This window comes from Gavialis gangeticus, unplaced genomic scaffold (assembly GCF_001723915.1).
Source record: "Gavialis gangeticus isolate Ggan-Ray unplaced genomic scaffold, GavGan_comp1, whole genome shotgun sequence".
Classification (NCBI taxonomy): Eukaryota; Metazoa; Chordata; order Crocodylia; family Gavialidae; genus Gavialis; species Gavialis gangeticus.
In genome coordinates this window covers 187647127-187667955 of record NW_017729032.1, presented here as the reverse complement: position 1 = coordinate 187667955, position 20829 = coordinate 187647127, and the positions used below count along the sequence as shown (strand labels likewise).

The 20829-nt window shown below is 38.6% G+C and overlaps 1 protein-coding gene across 2 annotated transcripts in view; it reads right to left on the bottom strand.

Annotated features, from left to right (window-relative positions):
- POLA1 (DNA polymerase alpha 1, catalytic subunit) overlaps positions 1-20829 on the bottom strand; it is a 367464-nt gene that overhangs the window by 270005 nt on the left and 76630 nt on the right. The window lies entirely within an intron of this gene.

Here is a 20829-nt window from a genome sequence, read left to right as displayed (position 1 = left end):
AACCAGAAAAAACACCAAATTATATTCTAAAAAAAAAAAAATCAAACACCTACAACATCCGTTAATTTGATTTTTAAAAATATTTTTGTCCTGGTTTACATGGGTTTGTGTAGTGTACATAGAAGTGACTGCACAATAGCTTAAAATGAAGTCTTACTCTTATATAGCGTGGGGGTGTGGGGGCATAAGGGGGTGGATATAGGTTTGTGGGGAACTGTGGGTTTGTGGGTATGTGGGGAAGGGTGTGGGGGGGCATTTCATGGGGTGGATAGGTGTGTGGATACGAGGGGCGTGGGTATATATGGGGTTTGTGGGGTATGGGGGGCTGGGATGTGTGAGGGGGTGTGGGTATCTGTGTGTATGGCAATGCAAGGAGACGTGTGGGTGCATGTGTACAGTGGGAGGTGCTTGTGGGACTCACCCCACGAACACACGCACACTCTTCCTTTACCTCCCTCATTGCACACACACAGTGTGTGCTTTGCTCACTACACACACACACACACACACACACACACACACACACACTCTCTCTCTCCCTCTCTCTCTCTCCCTCATTGCTCTCTCTGTCTCCCCCTCCTTCACTGCATGGATACACACATGCAACCCCCTGTCACTCTTGGCCCTGGGGTACCAACGTGTCCCTCTTTCCGCGGTCCAGCGATGCAGCCGGGGCCACGTGGTGCTGGAGTAGCCACATGCAGGGAAAGCTCCAGCAGACAGAAACTTCCGGGTGGGGATGAGCCCAGGCTATCCTTTCTCCTGATGACTTCCCTTGGGTCCTACTGGCCCTGGCTCCTGTCATCTTTGACAACAGCCTCGAGCAGATAAATAATAATTTTCTAAACTCTGTAGGTGCCCCGCGGGCTGGAGAGAATGGCCTGGCGGGCCAGATCCAGCCCATGGGCTGTATTTTCTACAATTCCAAGTCCTAGAATCCAGAACCGTAAGTGGCCCTACTACCAGCAAACATCCTCCACCCACACCTGGGGCTTCAGATGTTTCCAAAACCTTTAGCGATCATCCTACTTCCAGGCCCAAGCCCGGAGGCTTGGTGTTCGAATGCCCCCGAGTTTTGCTTGCCCTTAGCCATTAGGCCCTTGGAGCAAGCAAGGGAGGAGACTCCCATTTCCATAAACTGGGCTTAAAGTCACTGCATCTCAGCGGGTCCTGAACCACACCAATAGCAGTTCTCCTGAGAGGCAGTTCAGGAAAACTGCCTTCTTGGACACAGATGCATGGTATTTCTTCTGCCAGGTTAAGAAGCCACTACGCTTGATCTGAGCCTTCAAGAGGCCATTAGGTAGTTGTTCAGGAAATTGAGAAATACCTTACATTTCAGGTCTCTCCCTTGCCACCACAGTCCAGGGCCCTATTCATTCAGCTCCTGAAATAGGGCTAGGATAGAATTCTTCTGGACAGAAAATCTGCTACTTATATTACCAGTGTGCTTTTTAAATAGCTCTAAAACAAGAGCAGCAGCAACACAAATAATAATAATAGCAACAATAATAGTAACACATTATGCTCTACAAAAGAAGAAACAAACCTCAGAGGTGGTAGCCACACTCTGATAAACTGCTCATTTATCATTCCGGGCATCAATTGCCTAACAATAGAATTAGAAGTTTCCCCCCTCCATACTGTCTTTGGATATAAGATCCACATTCTTTCCTCACAAACATTTGTCCAGTGTCACACAAAACAGTGGCCAACAAACCTGATATAGGGCTGTTAAATTCAGACAGCAAGGCACCACACAATGACCTTTACAAGAACGATATTAACAGGTGGCTGGTGTCTAATACAAATAATTGTATTACACTTTAACAGTGAGGACCCAAAGTGGAAAGCACACTGTCTTGTCATCAGCAAATTGAACAAGCCAAAGTAATGCTACCAGGAATCCCACTTTAACACTCTTCCTTTCTCCAAATAAAGAAAACAGCTTCCACCCTAGAACAATTACAAGGAGTTACTAAAATGCAGAGGTCACTTTAATGCAAAAAAATTAAATTTTACAATGATTTAGGTACTTCACACATCCCTCTCCCCAACCCTTAGAACTCTTGCTCTTTTTGAAGAACACAGATAATTTTTTCTATATTAAAGTTAGTTACCATTTATTAACTCATCACAGTTTTAGCTCTTGATAACAATCCAAAGAATATGCATTCCTGTTTCAATTTAAAAAGAAAAAATATATATACAGATGGTCCTAAATTAAATTCTTCATGTGCTAGAAGAGAAACCATCTAAGACATAAGAGACTGAATTAATTGCCCTTACTGACTAATTGGATTTTCCAACATCAATCGTCTCAAGTTAGTAACAGTTTTCATCAACCTTTAACCTTAGAACTAGCCACTGTTTTGACAGAACAGACAGCTGCAACAAGTGGTTGCAACCTTTTCTGAAAGACAATGATTTTTGACCATGTCTAAAGAATCCCATGTGGTCAAAAAGGGAGATGCCTTCACACTACAGCACCCCAAACACTGTCACCCATTCTTTGAGAAGGTTTGACAGCTTGATGCAATATGAAAGAAGACACTTGAGCTCCCCCTCCCCCCAACTCTTCACCATCCCCCTCCATCATCCTGCTACCAAGTGTCACCGCAGAAGGCATCACAGGCCTGAGCTGCATGCCACTGGCAAGTCAGCACCCACAGAGAGGAGCCAAGTAGCAGATCAGTTTCCTGTCAGCTGCAAAACGGCCGACACTTAAGCTGCTTACAAGCTTCTCATTCTTCTCTTTAAAAATGAGAGGGCAGGTTCAAGGACATCAGTCTGTCCAATAAATTTATACTTTATATGCCCATGCACACAAACCCCTCTAGGCAATCAAGTACTCACCTTAAAATGACAAGGTATGAGATGCTTTAAAGTCTGGCTTATCCTAGTATTCAGCAGGAAAACAGGAGAAAAATTTGTAATTCATGTCTTCTGCTTCTACAGCAGTAAGTTGAAACAGGTTTACGTATTAGTTCATTAAGTTCTCTGTGAAAGTCTTACAGAAACAGAATTAAATAAATACAGGCCTCAGGATAAATATGGCTCAACAACTTTAAACAAGCAGTTTATCTGAAGAGAGATACATAATATGGCAATTGAAGGATGAGCACAGAACAGAGAGAAGATAGGGCCATGTGATACTTTGGAGACTAATTAGCTCAGACTACTCTAAAACTTTGTAGGCAACACCCTACTTCACCAGTTGCTAAAGGAATAAAATGGCCATGAATGTTCAAAATCAGAAAAGCAAAGGTGATAAATAAGTTAGAGCTGGCAAGACAAGAAGGAGGAGTTCTACAAATGTCAGGCAGAAAAACAAACAGATCAGGGAAGTGATGCACCAGAGAATGATGGTGGAAGGAGGTACTCAGTGCCTTTTAAGTCTTCAGAAGTAAATAAATGGAAATAAAACTGCATCTAGACAGCTAGAATAATAAATATAAATATACAACTGGAAAAACTGCAAATCATGACAAGTAAAGAGCACAAGGGAACTTTTGACAAATTTCAATTAATTCAACTCAGCAGGGCTAGATGCAATGGACCCCAAGATACCAAAGGAACTAACTGAAGAAATCTCAAATGCACTAACAACAGTATTTGCAAAAAAGAAAAGGAAGGCCAGGGGTATTACAGACTGATTAGCTTGATTTCAGTATTTGGGACGTTACTAGAGCAATTCTAAAACTCTCAATTTGTAAATACCTGAAGGAAGAGCAAGCATACAGAATGTACTTGTTTGAAACGAATCCTGCCAAACCAATTTTATTTCCTTCTTTGACATCATTACTAACTTGGAGAACATGCAGAATACAGAAGATAAAATACATCTGGATTATAGTAAAGTTTTGATGCAGTTCCACATGACATTGTCAAAAGCACATTAAAAAATGTGGGATAGATATGGTTATTACCTAATGGTAATTATAACAAAGGTTAATTATTTCAGGTTAGACAATGAGATGAGCTAGAATGAGAGCCACAGATGAATTTGAACTAAAGAGGTAAGGGGAGACATGATGGCTGCTTTCAAACAAGTGAAAGCTTCCACAAAGAAAAGGAAGAAAAAATATTCAATTACTAAAGAGGGCAGAGCACAAGGCAATGGATTTAAACTACAGCAAAGTACTCCCAGTGCATGCTATAATATAACATTGCTGCAAGAAGCTGATTTTTTAAAATTAATTGTAGATAAAGATTATTTTGGAGGACATAACACAAAACCTTCATGTTTTCCAACACAACTACAGTGAAGTTCTGACCATCAAAAATAATATTCACTTTTATCATTTTGTAGAATAATACACTAACTACACTGCAAAGCAGAGACTCTGTTCTCCTCAGAAGGAATTACTTTCATAGTTTCAAGACTATAATGATCACAGACGAATTTCCTAGTGGATATTAAGCAGTCAGTTCCGTCTGCAAATATATTTGCAGTTTTGTCTGCAACTAAAAATTGTCTAAGCAGCTACTCTTGTATCTACACAAAGTAAAATAAAAGGCAAAAACTACCCAAAGAGGAAACAGAAATAATGGGATTCAAATAATATAAAATAGTTTTGAAAGAAGAAAAAAGAGAAAAAACATTATAAACATGCCCTAAACCTAAACTTAATAAAAATACGAGGAGCTCCAGAGTCCATCAACCAATTTAGATGCAAGTATGAAAAACAACTCTCAAATTCCACCATTGATAGCATACACAGCCAGAAAACATTTTTCTAGTTTGACCACTAATGATGTACTGAGTAAGAGTAAAAAGAGTTATTTGAATACCAGTTAAAAATAAATAGATGGATAAATTTTACTATTCATTATATCCAGGAAGAGTGCACACACCAACTGCAGAGACTTCTGCAGCGTAACAAAGGGTTTTTAAACCCAAAAGCTTGCTAAAAATGTTTATTAGACCAACTTAAATAGTTGGAAAAAAGATATCAGATTCACCCAAAGAACCTTGTCTGCCTAATATACACCCACACATTTCACCTTCAAAGAGGCTCTAAACTTCGGAGAAACCTTGGATGTTCTCTTGAACTATGAAATACTTGAAGGCAAAAGAACGTATGATAAAACATATCTTCCTTGATACATTCTACTCCCTTAGTTTCCAATACAGACTCTGAACAAAACAGATGAAAAGGAAGGGGATTAATCTGACAGACTATCTAAATAATAAACACCTAGGAAAAAGATATGTAAATTTTTCTTTTAATGACAACTTTCAAAGGAAAACAAATTTCCATTCTCGGGGAGTTTACAAACAGAAAGGCATTTAAATAAGGATATTTAGTTAAAAAGCAATGTAGAATTGAACAAGTTCTCCAAAAACAGGTATCAGACTGAAGTCAAGAGAAAGTAATGCCAAGTTGAAGTGTGGATTGATATCTAGTTCCAAAACCTGGAACAGCCCAAAGGTATGCCTTAGAAGCTACTTTAAAACTATTAAAAATGTTTTCTAACTCACTTGTTTGATGCACTGAGTGTCCAGCAGCTGGCATTAAGATAATTCATGTATAAGTGGGAAAGTATTAAACAAAATCCTAAGAAACATTTTATCAACAAACAAATAAATAAGAACTTCTGAAATTAGAACGTGGTGTAATATCAACTTTTAGAGAAATCTGCAACCTGCATTTCACACACAAGCATTCTAAAAAAACATGGCAAGGATGCCTATGCAGGCAATGCGTCTCTTAGATGCTTAAAAAGAAAATCTCTTCCACGTGGCTAAGCAAGTTTCCTGGCCAAATATTTCCCAATTATCAATAGCATATATCCGTCTGCACAAGTGAAAGGTTTCAGTCCATCAAAAATGATCACTAGGGCCTTTTCTTTCTGACATCAGGCCTAACGAAGTCCATAACACTTTGCCCAGACATTCCTGCTTCAAGCCTGTTATTTCTATTCAGTGACAGGCTACTTTTCGAAAGAATATAGATATCCAATCTAGATTAAAAACCAAGTGATGGCAAATCCACCAGATCTGCAGCTATGTTGTTTCAAAGGTTAGTTACTTTCACCGCAAAGCTGCAAACTATAAAAATTATGGGTCTGGACCAACACCACCTTCTTCCAAGAGCATTTCCTACTAGGTAAGGTTTGCTTTTCCAATCTTCAATCCAATAGGAAGGTACTATCTACCAAAAAATTAAACTTCTGTCCTCCTCTGAGGCACCACTAAAGCAACTGACACACACGTGGCAAAAACATCTATTGGTAGTGTCCTACACTTGCAGAGGTTGACTTCACCCATAAATCCTTTCATCAACTGTTCATGAAGCTTCCAATACAAGAAGTCAGAAAACAGATCAGCTAAGAAGGGAAACCGAGTGATATTCCTGATCTGGAGTAGACAAGGAAGTAATTGTTGCTTTAGTGAGCATGTCTGTGCATTGGCCAACTTGGTTAGTGCAGGCAGTCCTCGGACTCATGACACAATCGGTTCCTGAAAACTGCATTTTAACTTAAAACATTGAAACTCAGAACTGATTTTCCCATAGGAAACAATGTTATAAATGGAGGATTCGTTCCTGAACCAAGGCCTGATACCCTACTTTCACCCAAGATAACCCAAAATTTTGTACTCAATCAATTATAGACGAGTAATATAGCTACATTAATGCATTTTTATTGTAAATAGCAATCATATTGATTTAGAAAGACTTCTTTGAGGTGACTTTACTGAACATTTTGAAGGGCTCTTGCTCAGACTTTTTGAAGGGTTCTTGGCTGGAGTCTTCTCAAGAGTCTTGGCTGCAGATTTTCCAGGAGTCTTGTCTGCTTTCTTAAAGAAAGTGTTCAAGGAAGTTTGGACAGATGTTCTCCAAGGAGATGGACGATGCAGCAAACTTGTTCGCTGGCGTCGTGTTGTGTCAAATCAAGCGTTGCAAAGTTGAAACTGATGTCAGAAAGTTGAAACAGGGTGTCAATTTATAAAACTTGTAAGTGCAAAATTTTGCAGCTCAAAACGTTGCAAGTCGAGGACTGCCTGTACTTTGTGGTCTTTATCCTCTTACCTTCTTGAAAAGCTTACTGGGACTGGCTGTTCATAACAACCAAGCCCTAGTTTTCTTAGGCAGATTTAAGCTACTCAGCAACACATGTAGCCATCTAATAGACAAGCTACAAAATGGGTTTGAGTGGGAGTATGAGTATTTCAGTGGCTTTATTTTAATGTACATTAGTTAAATTATCAGCAGGGCAAGGTACGAAAGGAGTTTTCTGTTCTAATAGGTTTAAAAAAAATACAGCACAGCAAACCTGAAAGAGGACATATTATTGTCAACACGTCTCTATCAAGACCCTGAGCTTTTCAGAATGTAACCTGCATGCCCCTGACAGACGGGAAGGGAATGGCATCATAACAGAGAGGTGCCTGTTAGTGGATTCCTTCAGCAAACAAGCCAGACAGCTTCAGGAGAAAATGGCTGGGCTGAGAAGTATCCAGGAACACAGACAATTTGTTGCCATGATGCAAAACCGCAGAAAAAGACCAGGGTATCATAGTGAACCATAAGCTAATTATGAGTCAGCAAAGTCATACTGTTGCAAAAAAGCTAACAACATACTAGGATGTATTAACAAAAGTGTTATGTGCAAGACAAAGGAAGTAGTTCTTCCGCTCTGTTCAGCACTGTGAGGACTTAACTGGAGCAATGTGTCCAGGTAAGACAGACAAATTAAGAATCTGCTGAAGAGAACCAAAACTGATTAAAAGCCTAGAAAAATATGACATACAAACAAAATCTGGAAGAACTATGATGTACTCTGTAGAACAGAAAACTGGGGGTGGGAGGGGGGTGGACTGGATAGCAGTCTATATATACAAAAAGGGTTGCTATAGAGAACAGTTGATTGCCTTGTCCTCTAACTAGAGTCAAACAGTCAAATGTATTACCTACAGAGATTGTGGGATATCCATCAAAGGAAGCTAGTGCAGGTTAGATGCACAGTTGTCTGTGACACTTAAGAGATGAAAATGCCTTAAACAGATGGCTGACCTATATTTTTTGAGGTTCCTTCCAGCCCCAATTTTTCATAACTTTATATTAGGTGCTGATCTTCCTGCTTATTTCTATTGCAAGGAAATTTATCATACCTAAAAAATGCAATTCTATCAGGTGATGAGCTAGCAAATAGAGCTAGCTCCATTTCTACAGATAACCTGCTTTTTAGCACAGGAATTTTGACCAAGTACATTGTTCAAAACGAGTAGTTCTCAACATTTTTGGACACCCCTCACTAGACTCAAAAAACCCTTCCATAACATTTCTGAATTAAGTGGTTCCCAATTTCATAATAATAAAAGTGTGTATTACTATGCTTACTTCCTAACAGAGGCCCCAAGCAGTATGGGATGGGAGATCAGCGAGGTAGGGGGCAAGCACAAACCAGCTCTTATCTGCTTTGTTTCTACACATATGAATATAAGCCTGTGGCATCCATAAATTATGCACCATCAGCCATCCTAGATGAGCTACACTAATAGCTTTGGAAGGCATCTGTGATTAGGATCGCAAAAGGAAATTAATGTTTCAAAAGAAACTCTGAAGAAAATACTTTTTGGTTTAGAGAGATATAGTCCACTTTGGTACAAAACATTTCCTTACGATAGGCAGACTAAGTAGAATTAAAAGGGGCTTTAGCATCAGTCAGGAAAATGGGGGTATTAGAGGCATGTCATCAGTAGTCAATTTTAGTAGACTGAGATGTACAAATTTGATGTTAAGACTAAGTAATACGGAAAAAGCATCTCAGTGATAGACACAACAGTACTAAGGAAAGACAGTACGTTGCACCGCAGTCTCAATATAAGATATGAACCAAGGAATTCTAAATTGCCACTCCCTCATTGAATGAATAAAGTAAACAAAATAATAAATCAGAAAATATAAATTTCCTATCTTTACAGGTAATATCTGATTAATGTTAGATCGTGTAGTCTTGTATTTATAGGAGCTTGCCTGTGGAGTAATACTTACAGAATGTACTACTTTTTTTTGGCTTCCCCTCTTCCTGACCCTGAGTAACTATGGACACTTACACAAAAGGCAACAAGCTGTTAGTATTGTAAATTCTAAAGATTAAAAGGGAAAAGCACAAAGCAGTGGGCTTAGCACCCTGGCTTAAAATACATTAAATGAAATCCTGCCTTCAAAACATCAGAACCATTCCCATAAAGTTCACTCAGTGCTTGCGCGTCAAGGTTTAAAGCAGTTTTTATAATGCATTTGCATGCTCCAACTTGTAATCTGATACAGCTCAAAAAGGGCAAAATTAATATGGCTACAAAGAAATATCCATTGCAAAATTCAACAGATGCTTCTAATTAAACATATTAACCATCTTACCACGCAAAGAAACTATTCAAGCCATTCACTAAAAAGTAGTAACATAATTAAGCTTCAACTAAAACAAAGTACTTACACAAAACACACATATCTCAATTCAATTCATCATGAAGTAGGGGGGGGTGAAGAAACAATGTTCCTGACCACTGAATTTCTTGAACTGTCATATTAGCAAATGAAAACAGGCCAGTGGGAAGACGCATCTGAACATCTTATGAATTGTGTGTAAATTGTGAACTCTCTCCCTACATTTTGTTACCAACCTGCCAACTCCTTGATGGATTTGCAGTCTTTTAAACACCCTTGACTTCCATCACATTAGACCAGGGGAGAGGTTTGGTGAGTTGTCAAGGGCCACACGGAGACCCCCGCAACTTGACAGGTGCCCTGCCCCCTGGCCGCCATCTTGGGACCAGAAGTCCCACCCTTAACGCCTGACCTTTGCCACCAGAAGTCCCTCTCCTTGCCCCTCCCCACCAAAGTACTCCTTTTGGGAGTGGGAGATTGCCATCTTAGAACCAGAAAAAATATTCATACACTAAAAGTCCAACACCTACTATAACATATTTTAATTCTATTACAAAAAATATTTTTGTCATGATTTGTGTTTGTTGCAGCATCAGTAGTTGGGGTTGTATGATATCTATGCCCACAGTGGGGCATGGGGCTGGACCAAGCTCATAAGAGATGGAAGTTGGGAAATACCACTAAAGAGGATTATACAGCACTGACCCACACGTGTAGGGAGCGGACCAAAAAAGACAAGACGGAAACCAAACTCAAACTGGCTACAGGAATCAAGGACAATAAAAAGTCCTTCTTCAGGTAAGTGGGAAGTTGGAAAAAAAAAACAAAGGCAACATTGAACCCTGGGTGAGCCAAATGGGCATCTGACAAGTGACACTCAAGAAAAAGCTTATCTCTTCAACAATTACTTTGCACTGGTTTTCCACCCACCCAAGGGGATCACCCTGCCTGACAGGACGCAGGATTACCAGGGTAAGGGCGAACATATCATTGGTGAAGACTTTGTGAGGGAACAGCTTGAGAAGCTGGACATCCACAAGTCAGCTGGCCCCGATGGAATGTACCCAAGAGTGCTAAAAGAATTAGCTGACATCAAAGTATGACCAATGGCAAGGATATCTGAGAATTCATGGCACTTAGAAGAGGTTGCAAAAGATTGGAAGAGGGCCAATGTGGTGTCTATCTTCAAGAAAGGAAGGAAGATCCAAGGAACGACAGGCAAATCAGTTTTACCTCAATCCCTGGAAAGATCTTGGAAAAAAATCAGCAAAGAAACCATCAACAGCCTAATGGAAGGCAACATTCTCAGAGATAGCCAACATGGCCCCATTGTGGGTAGGTCTTGTCTGACCAACCTCATTTCCTTCTATGACCAGGTGACATCACCTGGACAAAGGAGAAGAGGTTGTCATATATTTGGATTTCAAAAAAGCCTTTGACTTGGTCTCCCGTGATGTCAGACCCAGAGAGTGATAGTCGATGGAACTGAGTCAACATGATGCATGGTAACCAGTGGCATCCCTCAGGGCTCAGTACTCGGGCCAGTACACTATAATATATGATTTAGATTCGGGTGTCAGAAGCACACTGGCTAAATTCACAGATGACACCAAATTATGGAGAAGTGCGGTCATGGTAGAGGATAGGCTGGCGATTCAGACTGACCTGGACAAGCTCACAAGGTGGGCGGATCAAAATTTGATGACAATCAACAGACAGAAATGCAAGGTGCTCCACCCTCAGAAGAAAAAACCCACATCATACTTATAGGCTCAGCAGTGCTACACTCACAAGCACCACGACCAAAGGAGACTTGGGGGTCATGACAGACCACAAGATGAACATGAGTTACCAATGCAATATCTCAGCTGGCAAAGCAAATAAAGCTCTGGCTTGCATCTACCGATGCATCTCAAGCAAGACCAAAAAGTCACCTTCCTGCTTTACTAGGCCTTGGTAAGGCCACAGCTACAGTACTGCATCCAATTCTTGCTTCCGCACTTTAGAAAGGAAGCTTGAGAGTCCAGAGAAAGGAGAGCTACGCACATGATTAGAGGTCAAGAGAGCAGGCCTTATGAGGAGAGGCTGAGAGGCATGGGACTTTTCAGCCTGGCGAAGTGAAGGCTCAGGGGGGAACTTGGTGGCATCCTATAAGTATATAAGGGGTGTGCATCAGGAACTAGGAGAAGGTCTGTTCACCAAGGGAAGACAAGGTCTAATGGTCACACACTGCTGGAAAACCATTTTAGACTGGAAATAGGGGGAAATTTCTTTACTTTCCAAGTCTACAGAGTCTGGAGTAGACTCCCCCCCAGAAGTGGTACAAGCACCTACTTTAAGAAATGCTTGGATGCTTATCTTGCTGGGATCATCTGACCCCAACTGACTCCCTGACCTTTGGCAAGAAGCTGGATCTGATGATATTACAAGGTCCCTTCCAGCCTTAATGTCTATGAAATCTATTAACTCTATTAGAGCACACCTCCCTGCTCTACTGGAGCGGACAGTTTGGGCCAAGGCTAGCCCACCCACCCTGTGAGCAGTTTGCTGGTAAGGTGCAAAGCATCCTGGGATGTTGGGGGACTGAATTAACTTGAATCTAGAGGGGATCTGAGACAGAAGTTCAATAAACCCTTTTAACCTAAATTAGTTAATTCTAAAACTATATCCATCCAGGTTTATCTTAAACTGGTTTTGGCCATTTCAAAAGCAGTTTATGTATGCTAAACTTCTGCTGTTACAGATCTGAACTAGTTTCTGATCACTTGTACCAGTGTATGTGTAATTTCTGTCCCTAGCCCTAGAGGATGACTGTGCTACATAAAAGGCATTGTACATTTGTCATTTTCTAGTGGCCTAATCTCTTGAGCTTTATCTAGTCAAGATAAAAAACAAAAACGCCAAGCTCATCTGCACATGTGCGCATGTGTACACATTTGTTTTATATCCACCCTGTGCCTCCTGAGAAATGTTATTCTGTAAATCAGAAGGGTCCCTGGAAAAGCTACAGCAAGCATAGGAAGGATCAGGAACAAAGTGGGAACAAACAGTATGGAGGTGGACAGACTCTCATGAGGTCTGACCTAGAGGATGAACCCCAGACAGAGCCTGTGCCTGGGCTCTGTTCAGACACCATGACCTAAAATAATCTGGAAATGTAGTGCTCTTTGCTAAGTGGCTATATTCTCTAATTCATTTAACATTCAATGATCTTTTTATTAGCAAGTTCCCTTTGTGTGGTTTGCAATACATCACTTACAGTTTTAAGACTCATACACAGTCTGGTTGCATAATACTCAACGGAACATATAGTTTTTGATAGATGATTCAAATAATAATCTATATTTAAACAGTAGATTGTTCTTTCCCTGACAAAATGCTTTTGATCCATTTAAAACAGATGTACACACAACTGGGAATGGTCTTGAGCTAAGGCAATTTGCAAGAGACTTAGATTCTTTTTTACCTGGTGCTCCTACGATCCAGCCCAATATCTGATGTTCACTATGTGCCAGAGAACCGTGCTATCACCCAATTCCCTCTCCACAGCACAACTGAAAGAGGAGACCATGGACTTGCATGGTAGCTAGATCACCAAAATGTTAAACTCATCCCAGAACAGAAAATAGATAACAAAAGATTCCCAAAGTTCTCCACTCTGGTAACACTACTCTCCTCCCTAACCAAATACAGTGTATTAAACAAATACATGTGCTGCAAAAAGTGGACAAAAACAATTCTAAAATCTTCAGGTGTCCTGATTAGAATATTAAGCAAGCAAATGTGATCTGTATTCATTGTTTCACCTGGGTTAAGGTCACTTCTAAGTATAATGTAGCAAAAGTACTATCAAATAGTACAAGAAACCTAAAAAGCATAACCACAAAAGTATACATTTTACTAAAACTGAACTGAGATCCTTCTCTGCTCCATTTTTTACAAAGGGCTACAGTGGCATAAAGGGGCTCAAAAAACCCCAAATGCACCAAGAATATAATTCTTCTAAAACAGGAACTAAGGAAGAAAAAGGCTGTCCACCTTAAATCCTGACATAGGAGTATGCCTACTGGAAGACAGGTACAGGATACTATTTTGTAGATAGCCTGCTCAGCACCTTCTAAAATACACTACAGATTCTGGGGCACTGGAGCACCCCAGAATCAGAAGACTGTTTTATCTATTCAGCTCCCTACCTGTAAGTTGTATGCTTCCATCTCCCAGAAACAGCACAGAATTTAACCGTTTGTTTCAAAATGTCCTTATCTAAATGCTTTACATAACTAAAGAAATATGAATTCAGACTCTAACCATAGTACTCCTCAAAAATAACAAGAAAAGAGAACTAGAATAATAATTCTGAAATATAAATTTAAAATATGAGAATCAGGTATTGCTGTTTTCAAACACATGACTCTAGGGGATTTAACCCTAGGCAACTTCAATGATCATTACATGCTAGTCAAAACAGTGCTTAAAAACACTACTTTGGTACTTTTATTTAAAAAGGGGTGGGGGGAAGGAGATAGAAAAAAGTTTAAAGAAAGGCAAGTTTAAAGACCTGCATGAAGAGAAAAGAAACAGTTCATACAGTGGGCCTTTTTTTCCTTGGGGAAGAGGATAGAGAAAGAGAAAAATGAAAAAGGATTTACGAGAACAGTTGCATCCATCCACTCACATTACTCAACTAAAATTAAAATAAGTTGTTGAATTACAAAAAAAAGTTTAGAAGGGGGTGAACTAGACAGTAAACCATATCCAACTGGGAGGTGCCCAGTCATGAAGCTGTGTCCAATGTCTGCGGAAAGAAAGGGGAATTTTAAGTCTTCAAAGGACACCCACATACACCTTGCGAGGAGGTGGAATGAAGCCTAAGGGTTAGGCCAAAATTGCCTGTTATTAAATTTACTTAAAATGGAACAATTTTAAACACTACAATCATACAAATAAATTCCTGGGACTTGGGGTTTAGAGGCTCTGTGTTAAAGTTAAGAGTAAATAAAGTTGCATCCTTCCACTTCAAAAAACCATCAGTGCATTTTTCTTCATACCAACCACTCACATTTTAAGAGATGAAAAAGAAGAAATTGAGGAGGATTTAAACTACCTACTAAGCTGCAACTTACTCCAAAGCACTACCAAAAAATAAATATTATTTGCATTATCTCTCTACATTGTCAGCTGCAGAGAGATGTGCCCATATTCACACAGAGTCAGGACAGCAAACAAGAGTTAGTGGAATTGAGGTGAAAAAGCAGGAGTCAATGGTTATCATACTGTTTATACAAAAAACAAGCAAATAGATTCTGCTGTGATGACAACAGTGTGATCATGCTGCCTGAGACGCTACTTGCCTACCCACAAAAGGACTCCCACCAACACAAAAGCTTCTCGATCACTGCCTTGGCCAGTGCAAAATAAGACACTATTTGCAGCACCAATGTGAATGAGGCTGTTGACACAAAATCCCCTTCCAGTGGTGACAAAAACGTCCTTCCCTTAGTATTCCATAGAATACAGGCAACTGGTTAGGTGGCCCATCTAATGCACTTTCCATGCTCTACTGTACAGTGAACAAATTGGGTGCTCTAGCAAGTAGTGTTGTGGGCACCATTGCACACTCAACCAATTGGCATTTTCATATATTTAGAGGATCAACAGGACTTCACCTGTACCAAAGTATTATAGAATTTAAGATCAGAAGTGATCCCCATAGCCACACAGATAGACATTTCTTCCAAAAGCTGAACAAAAGCATATCTTTTAAAAAGACACCTGGTGATGACAAGTGTCCTTCCAAGAAGGACACTGAATGTCAAGCTATAAAACATACCAAGGTTTAATGTCTTAACTTCAATGTCCAGCCACTGAACTGTATGTTTTGTCAAAAAGGTTAAAAACTCCCCCTCTTTCAGATCTATTTTCTTTGAGTAAGTATCTATACACAGGGATTAAATTGCTCTCAACTTCTTGATGATCTGAAAAATATTGAGCACCTTAAACCTCCCATCAAAAGGCTCCTTTTACAATCCTCAGAAAAAAATTGAAGAACCTGGAAAAATTTAAGAAAACCCATTTCATCAGTGACACCAATTCACACTCACTGAAGACAAAATAGTTTTGCACAGAACCTGAGCCCTAAATCTTCATTAGTTACAATAATAGTAATGAGAGGCAAGGAAGGCCTAGCATGATTATTGGAGGTTGGGGAACATTTGCAGAGGTGGCAGAAATTAAACAAAATAAAATAAAGTCTTGTTTAGCTGTAGGCTTCCTTGGTTTGATCTCAATACTCAGCAAGAAACAATGCTTAAAATGTAATTTTTGTCAAATCTTTCTTCAGAATACAGTCACATTTCATTAACCTTCTGCTCACAAATGAAGCTTTACTATGAAAATTACTCTTTATTTTAAGATCCATAAATAGAAATTGGGTCATTTTCAATTAAATGCAGGATTAATTCTGATTTTTAAAAGAAGTTTAATTCATATGCTAGATATTTATTCTATTCTAGGAAAAAGCTAAATGACCTTCACTTTTCTAACAACTGGTGTATACTGTCCAGCTATGTATACACAAAGGCATCCTGTGTTTGCTTTGATCACTTTCACATGCTAGGGGTGGATGTCATTGTTAAACTGTAGCTATTGACATTGCTATCATTCTACAACAAAGAATTTATTAGTACAATTTAGGATTTTAATGTCTGCCATCTCCTGGATAAGCTTCTGTGTGGCATTGTAGTGGATAAAACTGGCATACTAACAGCCTCCAATAATATTTGGTGACTAACTGTCAGGCAAGTAAGACACACTGTTGCTTATAAGATAGAAACTATAACCTTGTTAATTTGCACCAATAATCAAGAACGAAGCCACTTAATAGCTTAGTGATTTAGTGATAAACACATCACAGCAGATACTAACACAAACTTCAAATCTCCTCATTGCCCACTGATATCAAGAACATTAGCGCCACTGGCCTAGAAAAATACTGATATGCTGACTTGTAGTAATCAATCTAATTGAAGTTTGATACATAGCAAACCAAGTTTCATTAGTTTTAGATAACTAATGATACAAAAAGCAAGACAAAAAGTAGTAGATATAAATATTAGGTGAGTGAAACAGGCCCCTCTCCTCCAGCTGGAACAAGAAGGATGACAAAATACTATTTCCATAATAGCCACTTACTCTTGACACTTGCTAAGTAAGACTATGCCACTTAGACAAAATAGCAGACAATGCAAAAAAAAGTTAACCTAAAGTTAGTTAGTAAAAAATGCATGGCATCAGAAACTGTGAACAGTTCCCAAAATTTGGAAGCAAAGGTTTGTTCATTTCTCCCCACTGCTTGTCAGGAAAAATACACCTGACTTGGGGATACAGCAATCTCTACACTGGAACAGAAAAAAGGTCTACTTAAGTCCAGTATTCTTCCAATGACCATGTCTATGACAAGATGTGGCAAAGGAAGGTAAAAATAACTCAGTAATAGCATTTATCTTGTGCAACCTCCCTCTCGACTTCCAAAAATTGGTCAGAACCCCAAAAATATGAGCAATTATACCACTTCTAAAACTCTCATTCCATTTTGTTTAAGCATTTACTACTCTAACTGATATTTGTTATCCACAAAGATGTAAAATGTTTTTACTAAATGTCACTAAGAATTTGTATTCAACGATAACTTTGGCAAGGAGTTCCAGAGATAAATTACACCAGAGTGAGAGAACATTTTGTTTCATCAGTTTTGACTACACCATGAATGATGCCTCATTAGATTATAGAGCTCCCTACCCACTGTTCTACTCCATTATTTTGCACACTTCATCCTTGCCACTTAACTCACAGAAGACACTGTTTTAACTAAATGCAGCACTGAAAAAAAAATTCACATTCTCTTCTTAGGCTCTAATTTCTAACCAGCTGTAAATTTAAAAAAAGGCTATTTCCTGCTAATACAATATTTATTTTTGACAGGCAGATATGTATGCTTTATACTCAGCCAATATTGCTTTAAAATGCTTCTGAGGAAGAGATTTACCAAAAAAAGACAAAAGAAAGTATGTAACAATTTGAAGAGGGAAGATGGATAAAAAGAGAGAGAGAAAAAGAATCTGTCACCTCCTATTTAGAAAACATATTTGTAACCTCATGTAATTTTTTTCACTACTTTATGCCACACAACCATCTAAAAAAAAAAGATATACTTCGCAGCACTACAAAACAATTAAAGCAGATAATGTAATGGAATTTCTCCTCTCTCTTCTAAAGTGGGTATGGCTATCAGTTCAGTTTTGTTTCCTTTATTTCTTGTTTTGGACATTCACAGATTCCCTTCCACATAATAGGCAATGTCCCAGGGCTCTTCCCACCCCCCTTTGCTGACAACATGGTCCTAAAGCAAATTTTGGCCAGGATGCAGAAACTGATAATTAAAGAAACTATTCACACATGTAAATCCAATCTTCTCAGAACAGCTTATTTTTCTGCTTAACATCAGGAAGTCAAAATCCAGGCAACACAACAGATAGAAGCTTCCAAACTATATGCCTCTAGACACATAAGCTGCCAAGAGTATTGTCATACAGAACAAATTAAATAAAACTTACACTGGGAGTGCACAGAAACCCCGTGTGAAGTTCTAAGAACAATGCAGACTATTAATAAACTATTAACCTCAATTTTCCTCAAAGAGAAGAACATACTGATGGAGACAAAACAGGCTTCCCTTAAGTTAACAGGGAAAAGGCCAGGGACAAATATCAATCTGTACTGATACTTGATAATTGTGATAATCTACCATCGTGCATGCCTTACATGCTCCTCACAGTAAAAAGAAATTGCCTGGCTTAGCAAATAAGCTTTCTGTTATTATGCAGGCCAGTAAAGCCAACTATGCAGTGCTGCATGGAAGAATAAAAGGATCATGTCTGGAACAGTCACAGAAATGCCTAACTCATCATGCTTTCCCATACCCAAAAACTACCGGAGAATGAGAAAGCATCACCTCTACTTTTTTAAATAAAAAGGCTGAAGCACTGGGAAAAATGAAATAGCTGATACAATAAAAGTTAATCTATTCCAACTGTGAAATTAATGGAAAGGAAACTGGGACAGCTGCACAGTCCAAAATTGGCACCAATTTTCAGAGAAGGAATAGGATCCCTAAAACTATTACTAGTGGGCTCAGGAATCCCTGGCAACAAATCAAACAGTTCTTTAAGAAAAAAAGAAAAAGAAAAAAAAGATTGCTGTAATTTAACACAGTATTTATGACAGACCAGACTGACACAAGCTCACACCCCAGGATGAAAAAGACACACAAACAAAAGCCACAATTTATTATTTTTTCCTTGGGCAGCCTGTCATGAGTATATCTTCCTATTTCTTGGGGGAAAAGTCTAGATGACTTGCAGCAGAGGGACTTCGGGTAATTATTCATTTGATCACTCTCATAGCTGAACACTGTCCAATACTAGAGCATTATATGGCAAAAACTGGTGTCAGAGGGAACTTCTCTGTATTTTTCCTTTAAAAGCAAATACGGAAATTCTTTTTTCAATGTGACTAAAAATAAACTAAGTTGTAAAAACGGATCTCCTGCAAGCCTGCAAAATTCAAGGAATTTCTGTTCCTTGGGCCAAAGGGAATTGGAAAAGAGAAGCAATATATTCTTCTAGAAGGGAGATGCATTATAACATTATGAAAGCTTCCCAGTCCCATAGCTAAAGCATGTCACTTACAGGATAACATCAGATGGAAGGGAAGGAATCAGTTAAAACAGAAAAAAAAAGTTTACTTACAATGATAAGATGATCCACCTCAATCAAAAACCCCCCTGCACAAATGTTTGCAAATGGCTGAGAAGTATGTTCCAAAAATGAAATATTGAGAAAAAAAAATGCACTGGTTCATTTCACCAAGTAGCTCACATGCAAATGGAAACAATTTTGTGTGTGCCAGCTTTCTACTGAACTCTGCACTGGTCTTTGTAAAGGCTGATAGGACATCTCTTATAGTATCAATGCAGTGCAATTTTTATGTATGTACAGATTAACCTAATATAATTTCTAGTGACAGTTTTTATGTTTCTGAGCCCTTGTTTCCAAGATATTTTTATTCTACAATAATGTTTTAATGCACTAAATTCAAATACATCTCATTACAAACCATACATCAGAGTTTCATGATTTACATAAAAAGACTTCCACTGAACTAAAACAGCAAGTGACAAATACAGTAAACTAGTTCCTGATAACCTTTACATAACTGGAATGATTACACCATACTTAGGCAGGAATATGATCTCATATTCAGAACCTACAAAATAGCCACCTAGAATGGTACGAAGGTAAAAAAAGTAAGAAGAAAATGGTGAGGTCCATGACAGAGAATATGTAGGGGATTTAAAAAAAGGAGAAGGAGGAGGAGAAGTTATGTACAGCAGGTAATCTCAGTCAATTAGACCCCATACTGATCTTCTTGCAATCTGCTTAGAGGTGAGTAGTAGTTAATAACTTCAGTTTTCTTCCAATCCCTTAACAAGGAAGGAATGGCAGTTTCAAAATCATTACTGCTCTGTCATCCTGGACCACTGCCAAAATGTGGGGCTTCAGCACACCTGTCAAAAAACATGTTACTCATACAAAGCAGGTTTTGTTTTGATCTGGCAAAAAATGTCAGAAATTAAAAGCAGTTTATGTTCAATAAAACTTTTTGTAAGGGCAAGATGGTTCTTCAACATAAAATCCAAAACATTTGTATCAGCACTGATGAAACTGTATACATTTGGAAGATGAGCTACATGATGTAATAGGTCTTTTTCCATCTTTAACATCTATGATACATAGTAGCATATGCTAACAGTCCTAAACACTTGATGGACAACTGGAAGAATGTCAGCTCTAAACATCTCTTTAATCAAGCCCCTTCAGGCAGGATTTCAGTCCTAGCACACCTATTTTTGTTTAGTTCAGGTTTAAATTTCTTTAGCTATAAGTTTAAAATATGAAATCAGCTGTTAGCCAAAATGTGAATAAATCTTTCTTAGTTTAAAATCTGGATTAACATTAATTAAATTATTATAGTTTAAAGAAACTGAGCAATAAATTCTTTTTTAATATAAGGAAGTTTTCTTATTGGGTTAAGAAAGGATACAAGCCAAACCATATGAGATTTATGATTTAAAAAAAGATATTAAACCTATTGATACGAACATTAAAACATTAGTTATCCCTGAACTGTTGTATTTGGAGCTCAAGGGGCAACACTAAACGTCTGGGGTGAAATTCTAACCACTGTGAAGTTAATGGGAGTTTTGCCATTTACTTCATCACAACCAGAAGTTCACTAAGGATTCCTGACAGACTATACTTCACAAGATAGGTTTTAAATTAAACTAAAAAAAAAAAAAAAAAAAAAAAAAAAA